The 21,135-nt window shown below is 40.4% G+C and overlaps 1 long non-coding RNA gene across 1 annotated transcript; it reads right to left on the bottom strand.

Annotated features, from left to right (window-relative positions):
- Positions 1 to 2,511: 2,511 nt before the first annotated feature.
- On the bottom strand, positions 2,512 to 3,998 carry LOC309504855. The gene is made up of 2 exons (XR_014208205.1): positions 3,562 to 3,998; positions 2,512 to 3,010 (listed from the first exon to the last, which is right to left on the bottom strand). It is a non-coding gene; the product is annotated as an uncharacterized lncRNA (long non-coding RNA).
- Positions 3,999 to 21,135: the final 17,137 nt, after the last annotated feature.

Here is a 21,135-nt window from a genome sequence, read left to right as displayed (position 1 = left end):
TTTGGGTGAACTATGCCCTTAACATTCATATGCTGTTGGTATGCTAATCCAAGATCAGCACAGACTAATACGAATAAAGTGCAAGGTGTCTGAAGATCAAGATCCCAGTCATTCAAAGGTGATGTGTCTGAACAAAGTAAGATTATTGTCTGATAGGGACATCTCTGGTACTATCACTCCATCCTCTGTGTCAGCATCAGAATTTTGTTTATGGAAAAGTTGCTCCACTCCTGGAAAATGAGAGAGGAAATTAATTATAATCTAACAATACAAACTACTTTGAACCCCCACATACAGTAACAAGTTGCAGATTTACAATATTTTTTCCAAACAAATTATATAAATGTTTTAAGGGATTTTACAGTACTAGCTTAAATATTTACCTCGGGAGTCATGAAGCATTTATCATATGTAATACTGTTGTGTAACCAGTAGATGGCTGTATACCCCTATAAACATATATCCATGGCTGTGTATTCCCCAGTTGCTGGATGTTTTCAGTCATAATTACTTGCATGTATTAAGGTTTTAATTTGGACATATATTTATTATTAAAGACTATTAAAGATTAAAAAAAATTCTCAGAAATGTTCATTTGAAGTGCAATTTTTGGCATTATTATTAGTCAAATATTGACACAGAAAAAGCATTTACTCATACTAGCTACATATAATAGCTTTATCTATCAGTCATCTTTATCACACAAAAGTAATCAGAATAAATAATTTCAAAATAATTAAATAATTTTCAAGATAGGCTACTTCAAAATAATTGAGTGTTTATTATTATGAACTGTGACGTGTTCTGTGGTCAAGTCGTTTCTCTCCTCTTTCAAAAACTCTGCATCGCAAATTAATCAGCAATTGAGAAATTCAGGTTTAAATAGCTTTATTGGCATGGTAAAAAAAAGGCTTTACATTGCCAAAGTTGAATCAGGCAATGATTGACAGCGCTCTGGTCCAATGGCATCATTGACTGATACAGTACTTTTTGTACTGTAGGCTACAGTACATATACTGTACAGTACTCTAGAACAATGTTGTTTGGGGTGGCTGGGGGGAAATATGATATAATCGAAGACTGTAACCGAATGTAGATAAACAAGTCATTTAATGATTGGGCTAAGTTAAATCAAGACAACACAGCTGTATAATGTTATGGGCTCTCACCTGAAAAAAAGCCAGTACTGTATTATAAATAGTATTAGTAGGCTATAGTATTGATTAAAAATAAATAAATCTGACTTACCACGAGTAGGCTATCCAGTAACCTTATAGCGACGATGGCTAATGATAATGATATCATTCGTCTGTACTATTCCTTCTATAAGAAATCATCTAAAAAATATAGTGTAGCAGCAAAAAAATACAAGCTGTGTCCCAATGTTGAAGGCTGCATCCTTCGAAGGACGCAGACTTCAAGGATGCAGCCTATGCGTCCTCTGAAGGACGCTCCATGTAGCCTTCCTTGGATTTCCTAATTGCGCAGCCAGGTGTTCCCGATCACCGCTCCTGGCGCCAAGCAACAGTGCGAGAGGACAGCTACTATCCTGATCATTCATTTTGATACAGTAAACAGCTATGGAGCCAGAATTGGCTATTGTCATTCATTTTTATGTTTTATATTTTACTTGAGGACATGGTGAGGATGTTTTAGCCCCGGCGCTGCCAGGTCATGTATTTTCGGTTTAGCCCTGTTTGAATACAAAACCCAATTGAATATAAAAAGTCCAGTATTTCTCGCGCTCGTCATTGGCAGCTGTCACAGTTGCCAGGCGACAAGAACAGTCCTTCGTAGGCTAGACCGGTCCGAGCGCGTCAGATGCGCCCTTTGATATGGGACGCTGCTGTAGTGAGCAACAATTTGTTAATATTGTGACTAATTTTGTTACTTTAATTTTCGGAACTGCATATTTCGTTAAGTATTCACTTACAAATGTGAAGTAACCTACTGAAGTACTTTTTTCCTCACATCACAATATGATTACATTAAACTACACAAAAGTAGCTATATAATGTAACAACCAGATATTACTGTATATTGAAAATATACAGAAGTAAAATGCAACATATACGCAGTAATGCAGTAGTAGCCTAATATAAATGCAGTAGTTATTAAAAGTACTTTTTTCAGAAAGCCGTCGATTGAATCAGCCCTGCAAACCTGTTGGTAGACAACTTAGTGGATAGTGGAAATATGCACTCAAACGCTCTGGAGACAATCCCAGATGATGTCCCACCAGCAGAGAGGCCTTAGGGGCAGCCCATCCCGGTCCAGCAGCTCAGCTCAATAGAGTCTACATAATTTTTTTTCTTATTTAATGTATTGTAAAATTAAATGTTTATGTTGATTTTGATATGTTTAACGTATTTTGTAAATAGTTGGAAAAAGTGCTTTAATGTAGCCTATAGAACAAATGATTTTCATTTACCAATTTTATTTGAAAAAATAAAAAGGTATAGAATTTGTTTCATGCAGAAAGTATTACTGTCATTACAAAAATAAACAATGTCCAGAACAATTCATTCTCTTTTATTTACACAATTAAAGTAGCATAAAAATAAATGTACATAATTTTTCTTTTAAAAAATAAAAGTGAAAAAAGTTAAACAAGAATATGTAGAACATTTTTCAATCATTCTCTCAAGAAGAGAAAACAGCCTGTCCATCCTCTCCCTTCTTTCCTGTGCACTCCTCGCCTCTGCCTCCCTCTGTAGTTGCATTTCTTCTCTGATCAAGTTCAAAAACCCGTCCTGTCTCGCCGCCTTCGTGCTGGTGCTCCTGCTGGTGCTACTGGTGGTGCTGGTGCTGCTGCCCCTGGCTCCTCCTCACCGTGGGCACCCACTACTGAACTCGGCCCTGGTGTGTCCTCAGGGATTGAGGCGATGAGGACAGGGGGGTTGGTGCATTGCCTCTGTCCCAAAACCTCATCCATGAGGACAAACCAGGGCCAAGTTTCAGCAGTGGGTTTCCCACTCACACTCTCACCTGTCCCAGGACACTTACAATCCTAAAGGCAGAGCAAATGAACCATGGCTTGTTAACAACAACAGGACAATACATTTCAGCAAAGATGTGTGTATTACTTTTCTTATATATATATATATATATAAACCCATTTTTTCCTGAATTGTTCTAAAAAAGCAGAAACGGGTACTTAACACAGAGGAGCAATCTTAAGTGCATTGTTAACACTGCAAAATATGACACATCAAGACATGCATACAAAATACTTAAGAAATCATATTTCTGTATACTAAAATTTGGTTAAAACCAAATAGCATGACAGCACTACAAAAACACATAAAAGTGAAACCCCATTGCCTTATCTACTGCTTTTCTTATTGTTTTGGGCTTTATTGGGTGAGTGATTTCTTATAATACACAAGTGCAAATATTACAAATAGGTCGTTAAACTAATAACGTTATTACCACAAGTTTTGCCTAAAACTACATGATAAATGTAGCCACGCAATGGTGACGAAGGAGTTAAGAAGAAGTTTATAAGAAATTTAACTCTGGTTTCGCTAGCTATTTGAGTAAATTAAAACATATACTTACATTTAAATGTGAATTTGCTGTCCACCACCGATCTCTAGTCTCGGCCGCCTTTAAAAATAAGTAAATAAATGCTGTCGTCAACGGCGCGCAATGACTTATGGGGTAGAATAGGCCGCTAAGTGTCCATTTATGTATCCTTCTTTTCACGGGGAAACGAAGGGTGCATTTGGCGTCGCTTTTGAATCAGGGAAGCCTTCGTCGCGGCGCGATGACGCAACCGGCCTTCAAATACGGACTTCGGAGGATGCAGAACTGAATTGGGACAGCCTTCATCGAGCCGCGTGACGCAATCGGCCTTCAAATGCGACCTTCCAAGGATGCAGCCTTTGAATTGGGACGTCCTTCGTCGCGCCGCGGTGACGCAATCGGCCTTCAAATACGGCCATCCGGCCTTCAAATACGGCCTTCGGAGGATGCAGCCTTCACTTTGGGACACAGCTACAGATATAAAATGAAATAGAAAGCTGCGCTTACAGACGCTCACATCCACACATAAACACAGCACTGACGTCTTCACTTCCAGGTGAAGAAGCTGTCAATCAAAAACTCAGTAGCCAATAAGAGCACACTGCTACTAGCCCCGCCCCCACGACAGAAATGTGTCAGAACAGCAAACGAAAACTCTGGGAGCGTAAACGAAAACTTCAGAAGCGTAAATGAAATCTCTGGAAGCGCATTTGTAAGTTCAGATCAGCGAACGAAATATGAGAAATTGTTAGCAAAACATGCAGTGTATTAAAAACGAAGTAAAAAAATTTGCCTGCGATTTATTCTTTTTCAGTTTCAAAGATATTTTATTCAGTTTCAATTTATATTTTCATTAGTTTCTTGAAAAGTTACGTTCATTATTATTGGATCAAAATTAATTCCATAGGGAGTCCATAAAACAAATAACAGCTTAACATCCAACAGACTCCTCTCTGAACACCTCCCTCCCTCTCTCTCTTTCAAACACAGTTTACTTACAACATTAAACTTTGTTACATTTCTCCTCTCTCTCACACACACTCACTCTCACACTCTCTCTCTCTCTCTCTCTCTCTCTCTCTCTCTCTCTCACACACACACACTCACTCATCGTTAGGAAAGATTAGATGAATGTGATCATTTATATTTGGGCCTTTTTTGGGCCTGAAATCGCTGATAAAACCTTATGGCTACTTTAGCTATTATTACATTAGCTAACTACCAACTAACCAGATAACATTAACAAATTGACAAGCACTTACTGGGCAGAATGGCTGTTAATGTTGCATGTCTTGCAAAGCGCTGTTCGTCTTTTGCCATCTTGTGAACAATTCTTGAAGCCGAAAGCGATGACCCTCGGTACCCCTCCGGCTGACATGTTGATGTGATATCTGATCTAAGTGGGCGTGGTGTGCGTAAGGTACGAGAGGGCATGACTGATGATAGTTTCATGATCCAGTCATGACAACGCTATTCTCAGCCTGCGCTCCAGCTGGGTAATCAACTTGATTTTTAAAAATAATTTCTATATTTTATATTCAAACTGAAAACATGATGTGATTAACACTCAAGTCATTCAAGTCATCGTGTCTCAAGTCATGTCAAGTCCCGAGTCTTTAACTTCCAAGTCCGAGTCAAGTCTCAAGTATTTTATTTTTTGTCAAGTCAAGTCACAAGTCATAAAAATAGCGACTCGAGTCCAAGTCACCAAGTCACAAGTCCCCATGTCTGCCTCCAGCTGTTCCAGGAAGAGCTCCAGGAACTCCTCAGGTACGTGCAGAACCTCCTCAAAGTGCTGCAGGATGTAGTGCTGTGCTTTACAGCGGAGCTTTGAGCAGGAGGAAAAGTCCTCTGTCAACTTGCAGATGCCAATGCAGTTTCCTATATTAAATTTGAAATGCTGGGTAAAACTTCATTCATAGCCACTTCCAGAATAAAATTTCAAGAATGTGTTTGCCTAGATATCATAGTTACATTCTTTTTTTCTGGCAATACACTCATTCATTTTCATGCATTTATATATTTGGACTTAGGCAGTTTCAACCGTATAATGTTGGCAGTGGAAATGATGTATATAATTATAATCATTTCTAGGTAATTTGCACACAATTGCAGTTCAAATGCTTCTTCTCACCTAAAGTAGGAGCTGCAGCCACACATGATGATCTTGTGCACTTGAAATTCTCTGTCATTTGACTTGATGATCAAGTCAGTGTGTTCGCCCAGTAAACGTGCTTCATCAAACACGTCAAAGGCTGTTGCTCTAATGTTCTCCATGTTCTCTCGGGACTGTAAATGTATTCAGTCTTCTCTCCTCAAACTCTGATTAAAGTCTCCACAGGATTGTGTCTTTGTGGGACTCTTGCTCAGGAGAGTTCTATAGAATGTCTCTGTGACATCATAGTTGTAGAGCTTCAATATATCTTTTCAGTTTGTGTCTTGGCCACATAATTATTAAAGAGTTTTGTTTTATCGATTCCTTTTGAATGAAACATCTTCACAGTAACAAAGATATTAAATTCAGAATTACTGCCATTATAAGTAAAATTACAAATAAATGGGCAAGCTGATTTTTTTTTTTTTTTTTTTTTTTTTTTACAATATTTACAACTGGAAAAATTCAACAAACAAGACTTTGAACAGTCACTAAGACACTACGGCTGTATCTGAAATTGTCCCTTATACTGGACCAGCAGTTCTCAACTGGTTTGGCCATGGGACCCACATTTTCCCATGGACATTAATATTATTATTGTTTTTTTTTTTAGGAATTTGACCGAATATATATGGTATTATCACGATACTGAAATGAGCGTTTTCAAACAATAACAGGTTTTATTTATTTTTCCTTAAAACAAAACAAACTAAATTATATTTAAATCCAATAAAGTAATACATACAAAAACTACATAAAGTAAACAAATGTTTTAAACTGATTCAAGTGTTATAAAGAATTATAAAGAACAATAGGTAACACTTTACAATAAGGTAAAGTCAGTTAATGCATTAACCAACATTAACATTGAGCAAAAGCTACATCTGTTACCATAGTTATTCTTTGTTAACATTAGTTTAAAAAAAATACAACTGATCATTGTTAGTTCATGTTAGCTCAGGTCCATTAAATCCTTCTGAATTTAATAATGTGTTATTAAATGTTGAAATGAACATTAACCAAGATTAATAACTGCTTTAGGAGTATTGTCCATTGTCAGTTTATGTTAACTATAGTGAATTAACTAATAAAGCCTTATTGTAAAGTGTTACCTGTTACAGAATGCAGATCCAGACACAAAGAAATACATTGAAATGTGAGCTTTATTAACAGCACTGAGCAGAATGGAGAATACGGATGAGTATGCAGTTCAAATAGACTTTGAAGAATGAGTAAAGCTTAGTAACGAAGACCTTCCTTGTTTTACAGGTGCAGGAGATCATGGATAGTTGGACGGATGGCTGGATGGACGCACACACCTCTTCGTGTTTGGTGAGTATGCAGGATGATGACAGGAGAACACAGGAGAGGAATACACTGGAGTACCAACGCTGGAGAACAGGTAAGCACTTCATAGAAACAAGACCAGACAATGATGTGAGACGAGGTGTGTGCTTTTGTAGCTGGCTTGATGATGGTGCAGATGAAGTGCAGGTGTGAGTGTTCAGTACTCTGGTGAAGGTGTGCTGTGTGAATGGCTGATGTGACAGCCTGGCAGATCCGTGACAATTACCCAACAATAATAAAGAATCAGAACATTTGCAATCAATGTGTAGGGCAGGGGTTCTCAACTCTGGTCCTCGAGGTCTATTTTCCTGCAGAGTTTAGCAGCAACCTTGATCAAACTCACCTGCTTATTGATCTTATGGGGACATTTTTTTGGTCCCCACAAGGAAAACAGCTTGTAAATCATACATAATGCAGAACATTTTCTGTAATGGGAGGTTTCAGATTAGGGGATATAATTTGTACAGTAAAACAAATCATTATTTCTATGGAAAATCCCCATAAAACATGAAGGGTGTGTGTGTGTGCGTGTGTGTGTGTGTGTGTAAATTAGTCTACTACAAACTTCCTTAACAGTATTTATGCTTACAGGGCACCTATTATGACCCTTTTCACAAGATGTAAAATAAGTCTCTGATGTCCCCAGAGTATGTATAAATATAATACCCAACAGATATTTTTTTTACAGCATGTTTAAATTGTCATTTTTGGGGGGCTCAGAAAAACACACCGTTTTAGTGTGTATCCCTTTAAATGCAAATGAGCTGCTGCTGCCGCCCAAAGGGTGGAGCCTTACGAGCTCGCGCTCAGAGCCAGGACAATCTCATCTGATAATATCAAAACAGAAACTCTCATTAGTGGTGTTCATTTCGACTCGGAGTCGGACAATAATGCCCACAGAGCCAGAGAATATATACTGTATGGAGATTGAACAGGTATAGTTTAGCTTAATTATGGTTATAACTTATTTGTCATCTGCTTTTATCCACTATTAATATAAGCCTGCTGTAGCAGACCTCGTCCGAATGATGACCAAAATATACTGATGAGTTCGATTAAGTTTATTGTACATCACACAAAAGATGAAGCGTTAGTTTTACTCCAGAAAATCACTGTAAGAGCAGCTAAATAAAAACAGTATAAGATGTGAGCATTTAAGTCTTATCCGAACAGCTTCGGAGTCATTGGAATAGTTATATGACTTATTTCGGGTTGAATGGTGGTCGTCTCGCACCCCCCAAGCGCCTGTGAGCCGAAAAACCACCCTTGCAACTTTGGGCCGGCGGGCGTGTATCGCTTGATATCAGGTCTCGCGTTGTAACGAATTGCTTTATGGCACTGCACAGTGCACACGTACACGTAGAAAAAGGTAACGTTAGATACTGAGTTCTTCACACTTTCGTCATGGCTGAACCGGTAAAAAAGAAGCAGAAAGCTAGGAAAGGTTTGTCGGAGGACCAAAGAAAGAGGAAACGGCAGACTGACCGAGCAAGGAGTCAGACTCGAGTAAATATCGTTCTTGTTGATGGACTAGTAGACATCTTCAGAGCTTATCTGTGCCTGTTCGATGTCCGACGCTTTGTAACGCGTTGTGTCAGGAGGAGAAATAGGGATAGCTCACAGATGAAGTTATTTCAGAGGCCAGACAGACTCACGGAGGCGATTGGCATCTCACAACTTGCACTTTATTCCCCAATCGAACTCGTGTAACTGTTTGTCACCCATTCTACCGTCCACAGCTTTAAGTCAAGTCAAGTCAAGTTTATTTGTATAGCGCTTTTCACAATACAGATTGCATCAAAGCAGCTTCAAAGTATTAAATTAAAATAATACAACAAAGTTTGTTTCAAGAGGAATTTATTGATTGATAAAATTAAATTAAATATCCCCAAAATATCCCCAACTGAGCAAGCCAAAGGCAACAGTGGCAAGGAACCGAAAAACTCCATCAAGTGACCTAATGGTGTCCTAAAACTCCATCAGGTGCCTTAATGGAGAAAAAAAAAACCTTGGGAGAACCCAGGCTCAGTCGGGGGCCAGTTCTCCTCTGGCATTGGATAGAGGCCGGATTGTAGTTTGAACTGTAGGATTATATGAATGCCTGGCTGAAGAGATGCGACTTTAATCTAGTTTTAAACTGGGAGAGCGAGTCTGAGCAACGAACAGTATCAGGAAGACTATTCCAGAGTTTTGGAGCCAAATGTGAAAATGCTCTCCCTCCTTTGGTGGTTCTGGATATCCTAGGTATGACCAAAAGCCTTGAATTTAGTGATCTTAAAGAGCGCGATGGATTATAGGGCGATAGAAGATCCGTTAAATAGACTGGAGCTAAGCCGTTTAGGGCTTTATAAGTCAGTAGCAATACCTTGTAATTAATACGGAACTTTATAGGTAACCAATGCAGTGATGATAAAATCGGTGTTATATGATCATATTTTCTTGATCTCGTAAGAACTCTAGCGGCGGCATTTTGGACTAACTGTAGCTTGTTTATTGAGGATGCAGGACAACCAGCTAATAAAGCATTACAGTAATCCAGTCTCGAGGTCATGAATGCATGAACTAACTTTTCTGCATCAGAAACTGATAGCATATTACGTAGCTTAGCAATGTTTCTAAGGTGGAAAAAGGCTGTTTTTGTAACATATGAAATATGATTTTCAAAAGACAGGTTGCAATCGAGTATAACACCCAGGTCTTTTACTGTAGAGGATAAAGTAACAGGACATCCTATGATGTTAAAGTTGTATTGTGCGAGGTTTTGTGGGCGGTTTTTTGAACCGATAAGTATTACCTCTGTCTTGTCTGGATTTAATAAAAGAAAATTACGCGTCATCCAATCTTTTATATCTTTAACACACTCTGTCAATTTGGAAAATGTAGCGTTTTCATCCGGCCGTGATGAAATATATATTTGAGTGTCATCGGCATAACAATGGAAACTAATTCCATGTTTCCTTATAATATTTCCAAGTGGCATCATATATATTGAAAATAACAGAGGGCCTAATACAGATCCCTGCGGCACTCCATAGTTTACTGGAGTTATGATCGATTTTTCTCCATTTAAATAGACAAAATGGTAGCGGTCAGATAGGTATGATTTGAACCAGCTTAGTGCTTGTCCTTGAACACCAGTATAATTTTGTAGTCGATCTAAGAGTATTGTGTGATCTATAGTATCGAACGCAGCACTAAGATCAAGTAAAACTAGTATTGAGATACAGCCTTGGTCAGAAGCTAAAAGTAAATCATTTGTGATTTTAACGAGCGCAGTTTCAGTGCTATGATGCGGTCTGAATCCAGACTGAAACTTTTCATAGATATCATTTTGTTGCAAGAAAGAGCCCAGTTGAGCGGACACCACTTTTTCTAATATTTTAGACATAAATGGAAGATTTGAAATGGGTCTATAATTTGCTAGATTATTATGATCTAATTGTGGTTTCTTAATGAGAGGTTTTATAACTGCCAGTTTAAATGTTCTTGGAACATGACCTAAAGATAAAGACGAGTTAATAATATTGAGGAGAGGCTCTTCCACTACAGGTAACACTTCTTTCAGTAGTTTAGTTGGTATAGGATCTAATAAACATGTTGTTGTTTTAGATGAAGTGATACGTTTATTTAACTCTTTTTGTTCTATAGTTGTAAAGCACTGTAATTGTTCTTTCGGGGTGATAATTGAAGCTGAATTATAAGGCGCGATTGAAGATTGAACGTTTATAATTGTGGTTCTGATGCTTTCTATTTTCTCAGTGAAGAAGTTCATGAAATCATTACTACTGAACTGTAACGGGATATTTTGTTCGGGTGACGTCTGTTTATTTGTTAGTCTAGCCACGGTGTTAAATAGAAACCTTGGATTGTTTTGGTTGTTTTCTATTAGTTTGCGGAGGTGCTCAGCCCTGGCAGCTTTTAGGGCCTTTTTATAACGCGAATTGATCTTTACTTGATAAACAAAAGTAAGATAAGAATGAGCATCAAACTGAAATAACCCGCATACATGGGGGTGTTCGAGGTGCACATACAATACAGACTGCCGACAGTTCAACAGGGCGCGCGCAGCTCTTAAAGGGGCCACACCTTATTTCCACTCATTACAGCCTCCGTCCTACTGAACAGGTACCGGTATAGAGGGCGGAAGGGATCAGGCCGTGAGTGCAGAGACGGCTCTGCGCGAGTGGCGACAGTAATATTAAATACAAGTACTCCACAGCGACTCTAGGGGTCGCTGTTTGACAAAAACGGAAAGCTGCATAGTGTGCCTTTAATAAAGTGAAAGTGAAAGTGAAAGTGACACATGACGGCGCTTGTCTGAAGTTTTAAATCATTGGTTACCCGTAAGCCAATCACATAACGTTTGGTTATGACGTGTGTTATGCGCTGGCTCAGCCGCATCGAACTTCCACTGTAAACACATGTATGATGTGAAAACAAAACCATCGAGCGAAATACCGGAGTGAACATGGCTGTGAACGACTTTTGCAGATTATGTGAAGTAAATCTCCGCATCCACGGTACAATCAGCGTCTACGTCACGGCTCTCAGCCCGCCCTCTGTTCGTTGATTGGCCGGCTGTTTTGAGGCCGGAGGAAAACTGAGAGATAGGTCGCTATCTCAGACTGAGTACAGAAGCGAACTGAAATTGAGCGGAAGTACGAAGTCTGACGTAGTCAGGCTAGTTTACAGCTGCTCAAGCGTCGAAACAATGGCGGACTGTGTCCCGCTCCCTCAGGGCGGGTCTATGCTCAAACTGCAGTGTCAATCAACAGTCGTGGGAGGGGCCTGTGCAAAGTGACGTCACATTGCCGCGAATCTGAGAACGGCTTGTTCTGAGACAGTGCTTATGATTTATTGGGATTATAAAAAAAAGCACTGGGTGGATTTTTATCATTATAGGGTGGTTGTGTACACACACTGCCAACACACATTTATGTTGGCATAACGTTGGCTGTCTTGCGCAGTCTACCCTCGTCGGACAGGTAATACAAGGTGCAGGCGACAGGGAACCGCATGACGGTCGTCTCAGCCTCGACGCAGCAATTCGGAGAGTGACAGCAGCGATGACCTTGACATCCTACAATTTTCACGCCACTCATCCGGGACAACATCTTCATTTTCAAAGTTCTCCCACCAGACAGCAGTTCGCCCAGGTCGGACCCAAAACCGGCGACGCTGGCGGTGACGCGGACTGGTTCTTCGTGTTGGAGGGAGGAGAAGTTGTTGCAAAATTGCTGACCTCCGAGCACTCATTCGTCTCTGCTCCTCGACATAATGGAGCAGCTGTATTTGCAAATGCAAACACACGAAAAGAGTTTGCACCAACATAAATGTGACTGCTACTCTGAACGCTTCCATGATCACCAAAGCCAAATGAAAATGTAAACATAGGTCGCACTTTTGGCGTAGGTGCGAGCTCTGGCGCATACTGTGACGTTGGCTGCCTAAACATCCGTTTGTCTCAGTTTACATGCAAACGAAGATTTTCTAAATCTCCACTCTGGCCGGAGTTTTTAGAAAGAATCGGTTTCAGAGGCAAATTCTCCATTTGCGTGTAAACGAAGGGCGCAAACGAAGGGAAATGTCTCCCTTCGTTTGCGCTCAGAAGTGAAAATTATTTATTTTTCACTTCTGCCAACAGTGTTTGAAATGTTTTAAATTGTCAACATTGAGTCCATAAAACAAATAACAGCTTAACATCCAACAGACTCCTCTCTGAACACCTCCCTCTCTCTCTCTCTCTCAAACACAGTTTACTTACAACATTAAACTTTGTTACATTTCTCCTCTCTCTCACACACACTCACTCTCACACACTCTCTCTCTCACACACACACACACACACACACACACACACACACACACACACACACACACACACACACACACACACACACACACACACACACACACACACACACACACACACACACACACACACACACACACTCACTCATCGTTAGGAAAGATTAGATGAATGTGATCATTTATATTTGGGCCTTTTTTGGGCCTGAAATCGCTGATAAAACCTTATGGCTACTTTAGCTATTATTACATTAGCTAACTACCAACTAACCAGATAACATTAACAAATTCACAAGCACTTACTGGGCAGAATGGCTGTTAATGTTGCATGTCTTGCAAAGCGCTGTTCGTCTTTTGCCATCTTGTGAACAATTCTTGAAGCCGAAAGCGATGACCCTCGGTACCCCTCCGGCTGACATGTTGATGTGATATCTGATCTAAGTGGGCGTGGTGTGCGTAAGGTACGAGAGGGCATGACTGATGATAGTTTCATGATCCAGTCATGACAACGCTATTCTCAGCCTGCGCTCCAGCTGGGTAATCAACTTGATTTTTAAAAATAATTTCTATATTTTATATTCAAACTGAAAACATGATGTGATTAACACTCAAGTCATTCAAGTCATCGTGTCTCAAGTCATGTCAAGTCCCGAGTCTTTAACTTCAAAGTCCGAGTCAAGTCTCAAGTATTTTATTTTTTGTCAAGTCAAGTCACAAGTCATAAAAATAGCGACTCGAGTCCAAGTCACCAAGTCACAAGTCCCCATGTCTGCCTCCAGCTGTTCCAGGAAGAGCTCCAGGAACTCCTCAGGTACGTGCAGAACCTCCTCAAAGTGCTGCAGGATGTAGTGCTGTGCTTTACAGCGGAGCTTTGAGCAGGAGGAAAAGTCCTCTGTCAACTTGCAGATGCCAATGCAGTTTCCTATATTAAATTTGAAATGCTGGGTAAAACTTCATTCATAGCCACTTCCAGAATAAAATTTCAAGAATGTGTTTGCCTAGATATCATAGTTACATTCTTTTTTCTGGCAATACACTCATTCATTTTCATGCATTTATATATTTGGACTTAGGCAGTTTCAACCGTATAATGTTGGCAGTGGAAATGATGTATATAATTATAATCATTTCTAGGTAATTTGCACACAATTGCAGTTCAAATGCTTCTTCTCACCTAAAGTAGGAGCTGCAGCCACACATGATGATCTTGTGCACTTGAAATTCTCTGTCATTTGACTTGATGATCAAGTCAGTGTGTTCGCCCAGTAAACGTGCTTCATCAAACACGTCAAAGGCTGTTGCTCTTATGTTCTCCATGTTCTCTCAGGACTGTAAATGTATTCAGTCTTCTCTCCTCAAACTCTGATTAAAGTCTTCTCAGGATTGTGTCTTTGTGGGACTCTTGCTCAGGAGAGTTCTATAGAATGTCTCTGTGACATCATAGTTGTAGAGCTTCAATATATCTTTTCAGTTTGTGTCTTGGCCACATAATTATTAAAGAGTTTTGTTTTATCGATTCCTTTTGAATGAAACATCTTCACAGTAACAAAGATATTAAATTCAGAATTACTGCCATTATAAGTAAAATTACAAATAAATGGGAAAGCTGATTTTTTTTTCTTTTTTTTTTACAATATTTACAACTGGAAAAATTCAACAAACAAGACTTTGAACAGTCACTAAGACACTACGGCTGTATCTGAAATTGTCCCTTATACTGGACCAGCAGTTCTCAACTGGTTTGGCCATGGGACCCACATTTTCCCATGGACATTAATATTATTATTGTTTTTTTTTTAGGAATTTGACCGAATATATATGGTATTATCACGATATTGAAATGAGCGTTTTCAAACAATAACAGGTTTTATATATTTTTTCTTAAAACAAAACAAACTAAATTATATTTAAATCCAATAAAGTAATACACACAAAAACTACATAAAGTAAACATATGTTTTAAACTGATTCAAGTGTAATAAAGAATTATAAAGAACAATAGGTAACACTTTACAATAAGGTAAAGTCAGTTAATGCATTAACCAACATTAACATTGAGCAAAAGCTACATCTGTTACCATAGTTATTCTTTGTTAACATTAGTTTTAAAAAAAACTACAACTGATCATTGTTAGTTCATGTTAGCTCAGGTCCATTAAATCCTTCTGAATTTAATAATGTGTTATTAAATGTTGAAATTAACATTAACCAAGATTAATAACTGCTTTAGGAGTATTGTCCATTGTCAGTTTATGTTAACTATAGTGAATTAACTAATAAAGCCTTATTGTAAAGTGTTACCTGTTACAGAATGCAGATCCAGACACAAAGAAATACATTGAAATGTGAGCTTTATTAACAGCACTGAGCAGAATGGAGAATACGGATGAGTATGCAGTTCAAATAGACTTTGAAGAATGAGTAAAGCTTAGTAACGAAGACCTTCCTTGTTTTACAGGTGCAGGAGATCATGGATAGTTGGACGGATGGCTGGATGGACGCACACACCTCTTCGTGTTTGGTGAGTATGCAGGATGATGACAGGAGAACACAGGAGAGGAATACACTGGAGTACCAACGCTGGAGAACAGGTAAGCACTTCATAGAAACAAGACCAGACAATGATGTGAGACGAGGTGTGTGCTTTTGTAGCTGGCTTGATGATGGTGCAGATGAAGTGCAGGTGTGAGTGTTCAGTACTCTGGTGAAGGTGTGCTGTGTGAATGGCTGATGTGACAGCCAGATCCGTGACAATTACCCAACAATAATAAAGAATCAGAACATTTGCAATCAATGTGTAGGGCAGGGGTTCTCAACTCTGGTCCTCGAGGTCTATTTTCCTGCAGAGTTTAGCAGCAACCTTGATCAAACTCACCTGCTTATTGATCTTATGGGGACATTTTTTGGGTCCCCACAAGGAAAACAGCTTGTAAATCATACATAATGCAGAACATTTTCTGTAATGGGAGGTTTCAGATTAGGGGATATAATTTGTACAGTAAAACAAATCATTATTTCTATGGAAAATCCCCATAAAACATGAAGGGTGTGTGTGTGTGTGTGTGTGTGTGTGAATTAGTCTACTACAAACTTCCTTAACACAGGGTTCCCACGGGTCATGGAATTTCTGGAATGTCATGGAATTTTAAAAGGTCTATTCCAGACATTGAAAGTCAGGGAATTTTATATATTTTTTGTCCAAGTCATGGAATATCAGGGAATTTAGTTTGTTGCTTTAAATTTTAGTTTCCATTTATCAAAATGTAATTTTTCTATACCGATTTTTTTATCGCGCTGTTTCACACATCTTTCTGTATTGTTGTGCTTAGGCTATTTTGAGCACCATATTTATTCCCTTCCCGCTCAATTGGAAATCACTTAGTTAACAGGTACAGGTGACTGCATTCGACTAAGGCAAACATGCCAGGAAATTGTAAATTTCAAGAGCTTTGGCTACAAAATGAACAATTTAAAGACTGGGGGCCCTATCTTGCACCCAGCGCAATTGACTTTGTACACCGACACATGTATCATTCCTATTTTGCACCCGCTCAAAGCGGACTTTTCCCTCCTCAGACGCACGTCGGTAAGTTAGGAAATACACTTGCGCTCCCGGGGGGCGGTTCAGCGCAAAGAGGAGGCGTGTTCCGGCGCAAACGTTCCCTCATGCTATTTTGCAGGTTTAGAAAACAATTGCGCCACTAACCAGGAAAAAAACTGTTTAAAGTCAGTGGCGCGTTGCGCATGTTATTCATATGCTATTTTTAGGGCGCAAGCTTGGCCATAATCAATGTAGTGTGTGCACAACACGCACTTTGATTCTCTCATCTACACAGAAGCAGCAGTTTTCATTTTTGCAAATCATACATTATTACGATAGATAGATAGATAGATAGACCCGCCCACAAAGTTACTTGCGCTTTGCGCTTGACACTTGCGTTTCAGATCGTTAAAATAGGGCCCTGGGTGTTAAAAGTAGACGACAGAAAAGCTAAATGTAAAGTTTGTAAAACTACTATTGAGCTATCAAATATGGGTGAGGGTGCACTTCGCAGCCACGCAAACAGCAAGAAGCATGCTACTCGTAAATAGCCGACAGGAGCATCATCTTCGGCCCAAGTGCCCATCACTGCTCTACTGCAGCCTCCCCATAGCCTGGAAATCCAGACCTAAATCTAAAAGATTAATGGTCTGGCGTCGACTAATGAAAATCGGCAAGCTCGAGGGGCGGCACCAAGCATACATTTGAAAATCTCACTGCACGCAATTGGATAACACTACGACCAATCACAACAAGTTATCGCTTAGCTACCAGTGGAGCTAACTGGTAGATTAGACTCTTACTGTATCCAGTCGGTAAAAAAGCAAAAACGCTGTTCCTCTTTTAGAGAAAAAGTCTAATTCTTTCATTGTAGCGGCCAAAGCCGTTTCAAACAAATGGTGTTCATCCATAGCCATCTTGCAATGTTTACTAATGACTTCGAAGTCACAGCGCTGTCGTCATCTGTTTAGCTCGCCTCTGGCCCGCCTATATCAGGTAACCCGATGTGATTGGTGCAGCTCAGATCGAGAGGCATATTTAATGAGCATCATTACTCGACACCAGAGTAACTCGCTGAGCAAATTCAACGTGTGCTCTCGCGAGAACTCTGGATTACCAGGGTAGCCTCCCCATATAGCTCCAAGAGAACGGCAATCAGCTAATGAAGCCGCTCCCACCCCCAGCAGTGACGGCAGTGTGAGACACAAGCCGCGTTTCCATTACCCTTCAAATTGCGCAAATTGAAATTGCGAATTGAAAATACGCACAATGGAAACACGTCAATTTCGCAAAAACTCCCGTTTATCGCAAAAACGTTTTTACGCTCTCATGAGGTGGTTTTTCAGGCAATTCAAAAAAGGAATATTCTGGGATATATGTAAACCTACCAACATCCATTGCCATGGTTTTTGGAATGACTTTGCGAGAGGGATCGTTTGTCATGTGAAAAGGCGGTATTCTAGTCGTGGTGTAGTATAATATTGTGTATTAAGCCGCACTAACTTTAGACCTAGTATACAATTAGGATTATAATGGTAAATAAAGTTTGAAATTGGTTGGATTTAAAACACTGTCTGTGGCTGTTTTTTGTCTGCTCGGTGCTCCGCAAAACAGCGGCCTGTTTTGCCGTTCATCATAGGTCATGGAAATTCATCTTTTTAGTCAGTGAAAGTCAGGGAAAGGTCAGGGAATTTGACATTTGGTTTAGAGTGGGAACCCTGTTAACAGTATTTATGCTTACAGGGCACCTATTATGACCCTTTTCACAAAAAATAAGTCTCTGATGTCCCCAGAGTATGTATGTGAAGTTTTAGCTCAAAATACCCAACAGATATTTTTTTTACAGCATGTTTAAATTGTCATTTTTGGGGGGCTCAGAAAAACACACCGTTTTAGTGTGTATCCCTTTAAATGCAAATGAGCTGCTGCTGCCGCCCAAAGGGTGGAGCCTTACGAGCTCGCGCTCAGAGCCAGGACAATCTCATCTGATAATATCAAAACAGAAACTCTCATTAGTGGTGTTCATTTCGACTCGGAGTCGGACAATAATGCCCACAGAGCCAGAGAATATATACTGTATGGAGATTGAACAGGTATAGTTTAGCTTAATTATGGTTATAACTTATTTGTCATCTGCTTTTATCCACTATTAATACAAGCCTGCTGTAGCAGACCTCGTCCGAATGATGACCAAGATATACTGATGAGTTCGATTAAGTTTATTGTACATCACACAAAAGATGAAGCGTTAGTTTTACTCCAGAAAATCACTGTAAGAGCAGCTAAATAAAAACAGTATAAGATGTGAGCATTTAAGTCTTATCCGAACAGCTTCGGAGTCATTGGAATAGTTATATGACTTATTTCGGGTTGAATGGTGGTCGTCTCGCACTCCCCAAGCGCCTGTGAGCCGAAAAACCACCCTTGCAACTTTGGGCCGGCGGGCGTGTATCGCTTGATATCAGGTCTCACGTTGTAACGAATTGCTTTATGGCACTGCACAGTGCACACGTACACGTAGAAAAAGGTAACGTTAGATACTGAGTTCTTCACACTTTCGTCATGGCTGAACCGGTAAAAAAGAAGCAGAAAGCTAGGAAAGGTTTGTCGGAGGACCAAAGAAAGAGGAAACGGCAGACTGACCGAGCAAGGAGTCAGACTCGAGTAAATATCGTTCTTGTTGATGGACTAGTAGACATCTTCAGAGCTTATCTGTGCCTGTTCGATGTCCGACGCTTTGTAACGCGTTGTGTCAGGAGGAGAAATAGGGATAGCTCACAGATGAAGTTATTACAGAGGCCAGACAGACTCACGGAGGCGATTGGCATCTCACAACTTGCACTTTATTCCCCAATCGAACTCGTGTAACTGTTTGTCACCCATTCTACCGTCCACAGCTTTTCTTGATAAACAAAAGTAAGATAAGAATGAGCATCAAACTGAAATAACCCGCATACATGGGGGTGTTCGAGGTGCACATACAATACAGACTGCCGACAGTTCAACAGGGCGCGCGCAGCTCTTAAAGGGGCCACACCTTATTTCCACTCATTACAGCCTCCATCCTACTGAACAGGTACCGGTATAGAGGGCGGAAGGGATCAGGCCGTGAGTGCAGAGACGGCTCTGCGCGAGTGGCGACAGTAATATTAAATACAAGTACTCCACAGCGACTCTAGGGGTCGCTGTTTGAGAAAAACGGAAAGCTGCATAGTGTGCCTTTAATAAAGTGAAAGTGAAAGTGAAAGTGACACATGACGGCGCTTGTCTGAAGTTTTAAATCATTGGTTACCCGTAAGCCAATCACATAACGTTTGGTTATGACGTGTGTTATGCGCTGGCTCAGCCGCATCGAACTTCCACTGTAAACACATGTATGATGTGAAAACAAAACCATCGAGCGAAATACCGGAGTGAACATGGCTGTGAACGACTTTTGCAGATTATGTGAAGTAAATCTCCGCATCCACGGTACAATCAGCGTCTACGTCACGGCTCTCAGCCCGCCCTCTGTTCGTTGATTGGCCGGCTGTTTTGAGGCCGGAGGAAAACTGAGAGATAGGTCGCTATCTCAGACTGAGTACAGAAGCGAACTGAAATTGAGCGGAAGTACGAAGTCTGACGTAGTCAGGCTAGTCTACAGTTGCTCAAGCGTCGAAACAATGGCGGACTGTGTCCCGCTCCCTCAGGGCGGGTCTATGCTCAAACTGCAGTGTCAATCAACAGTCGTGGGAGGGGCCTGTGCAAAGTGATGTCACATTGCCGCGAATCTGAGAACGGCTTGTTCTGAGACAGTGCTTATGATTTATTGGGATTATAAAAAAAAGCACTGGGTGGATTTTTATCATTATAGGGTGGTTGTGTACACACACTGCCAACACACATTTATGTTGGCATAACGTTGGCTGTCTTGCGCAGTCTACCCTCGTCGGACAGGTAATACAAGGTGCAGGCGACAGGGAACCGCATGACGGTCGTCTCAGCCTCGACGCAGCAATTCGGAGAGTGACAGCAGCGATGACCTTGACATCCTACAATTTTCACGCCACTCATCCAGGACAACATCTTCATTTTCAAAGTTCTCCCACCAGACAGCAGTTCGCCCAGGTCGGACCCAAAACCGGCGACGCTGGCGGTGACGCGGACTGGTTCTTCGTGTTGGAGGGAGGAGAAGTTGTTGCAAAATTGCTGACCTCCGAGCACTCATTCGTCTCTGCTCCTCGACATAATGGAGCAGCTGTATTTGCAAATGCAAACACACGAAAAGAGTTTGCACCAACATAAATGTGACTGCTACTCTGAACGCTTCCATGATCACCAAAGCCAAATGAAAATGTAAACATAGGTCGCACTTTTGGCGTAGGTGCGAGCTCTGGCGCATACTGTGACGTTGGCTGCCTAAACATCCGTTTGTCTCAGTTTACATGCAAACGAAGATTTTCAAAATCTCCACTCTGGCCGGAGTTTTTAGAAAGAATCGGTTTCAGAGGCGAATTCTCCATTTGCGTGTAAACGAAGGGCGCAAACGAAGGGAAATGTCTCCCTTCGTTTGCGCTCAGAAGTGAAAATTATTTATTTTTCACTTCTGCCAACAGTGTTTGAAATGTTTTAAATTGTCAACATTGAGTCCATAAAACAAATAACAGCTTAACATCCAACAGACTCCTCTCTGAACACCTCCCTCCCTCTCTCTCTCTCAAACACAGTTTACTTACAACATTAAACTTTGTTACATTTCTCCTCTCTCTCACACACA

Source organism: Leuciscus leuciscus (genome assembly GCF_965113295.1).
Source record: "Leuciscus leuciscus genome assembly, chromosome: 8".
Lineage (NCBI taxonomy): Eukaryota > Metazoa > Chordata > Actinopteri > Cypriniformes > Leuciscidae > Leuciscus > Leuciscus leuciscus.
This window is presented reverse-complemented; position numbering and strand designations above follow the sequence as displayed.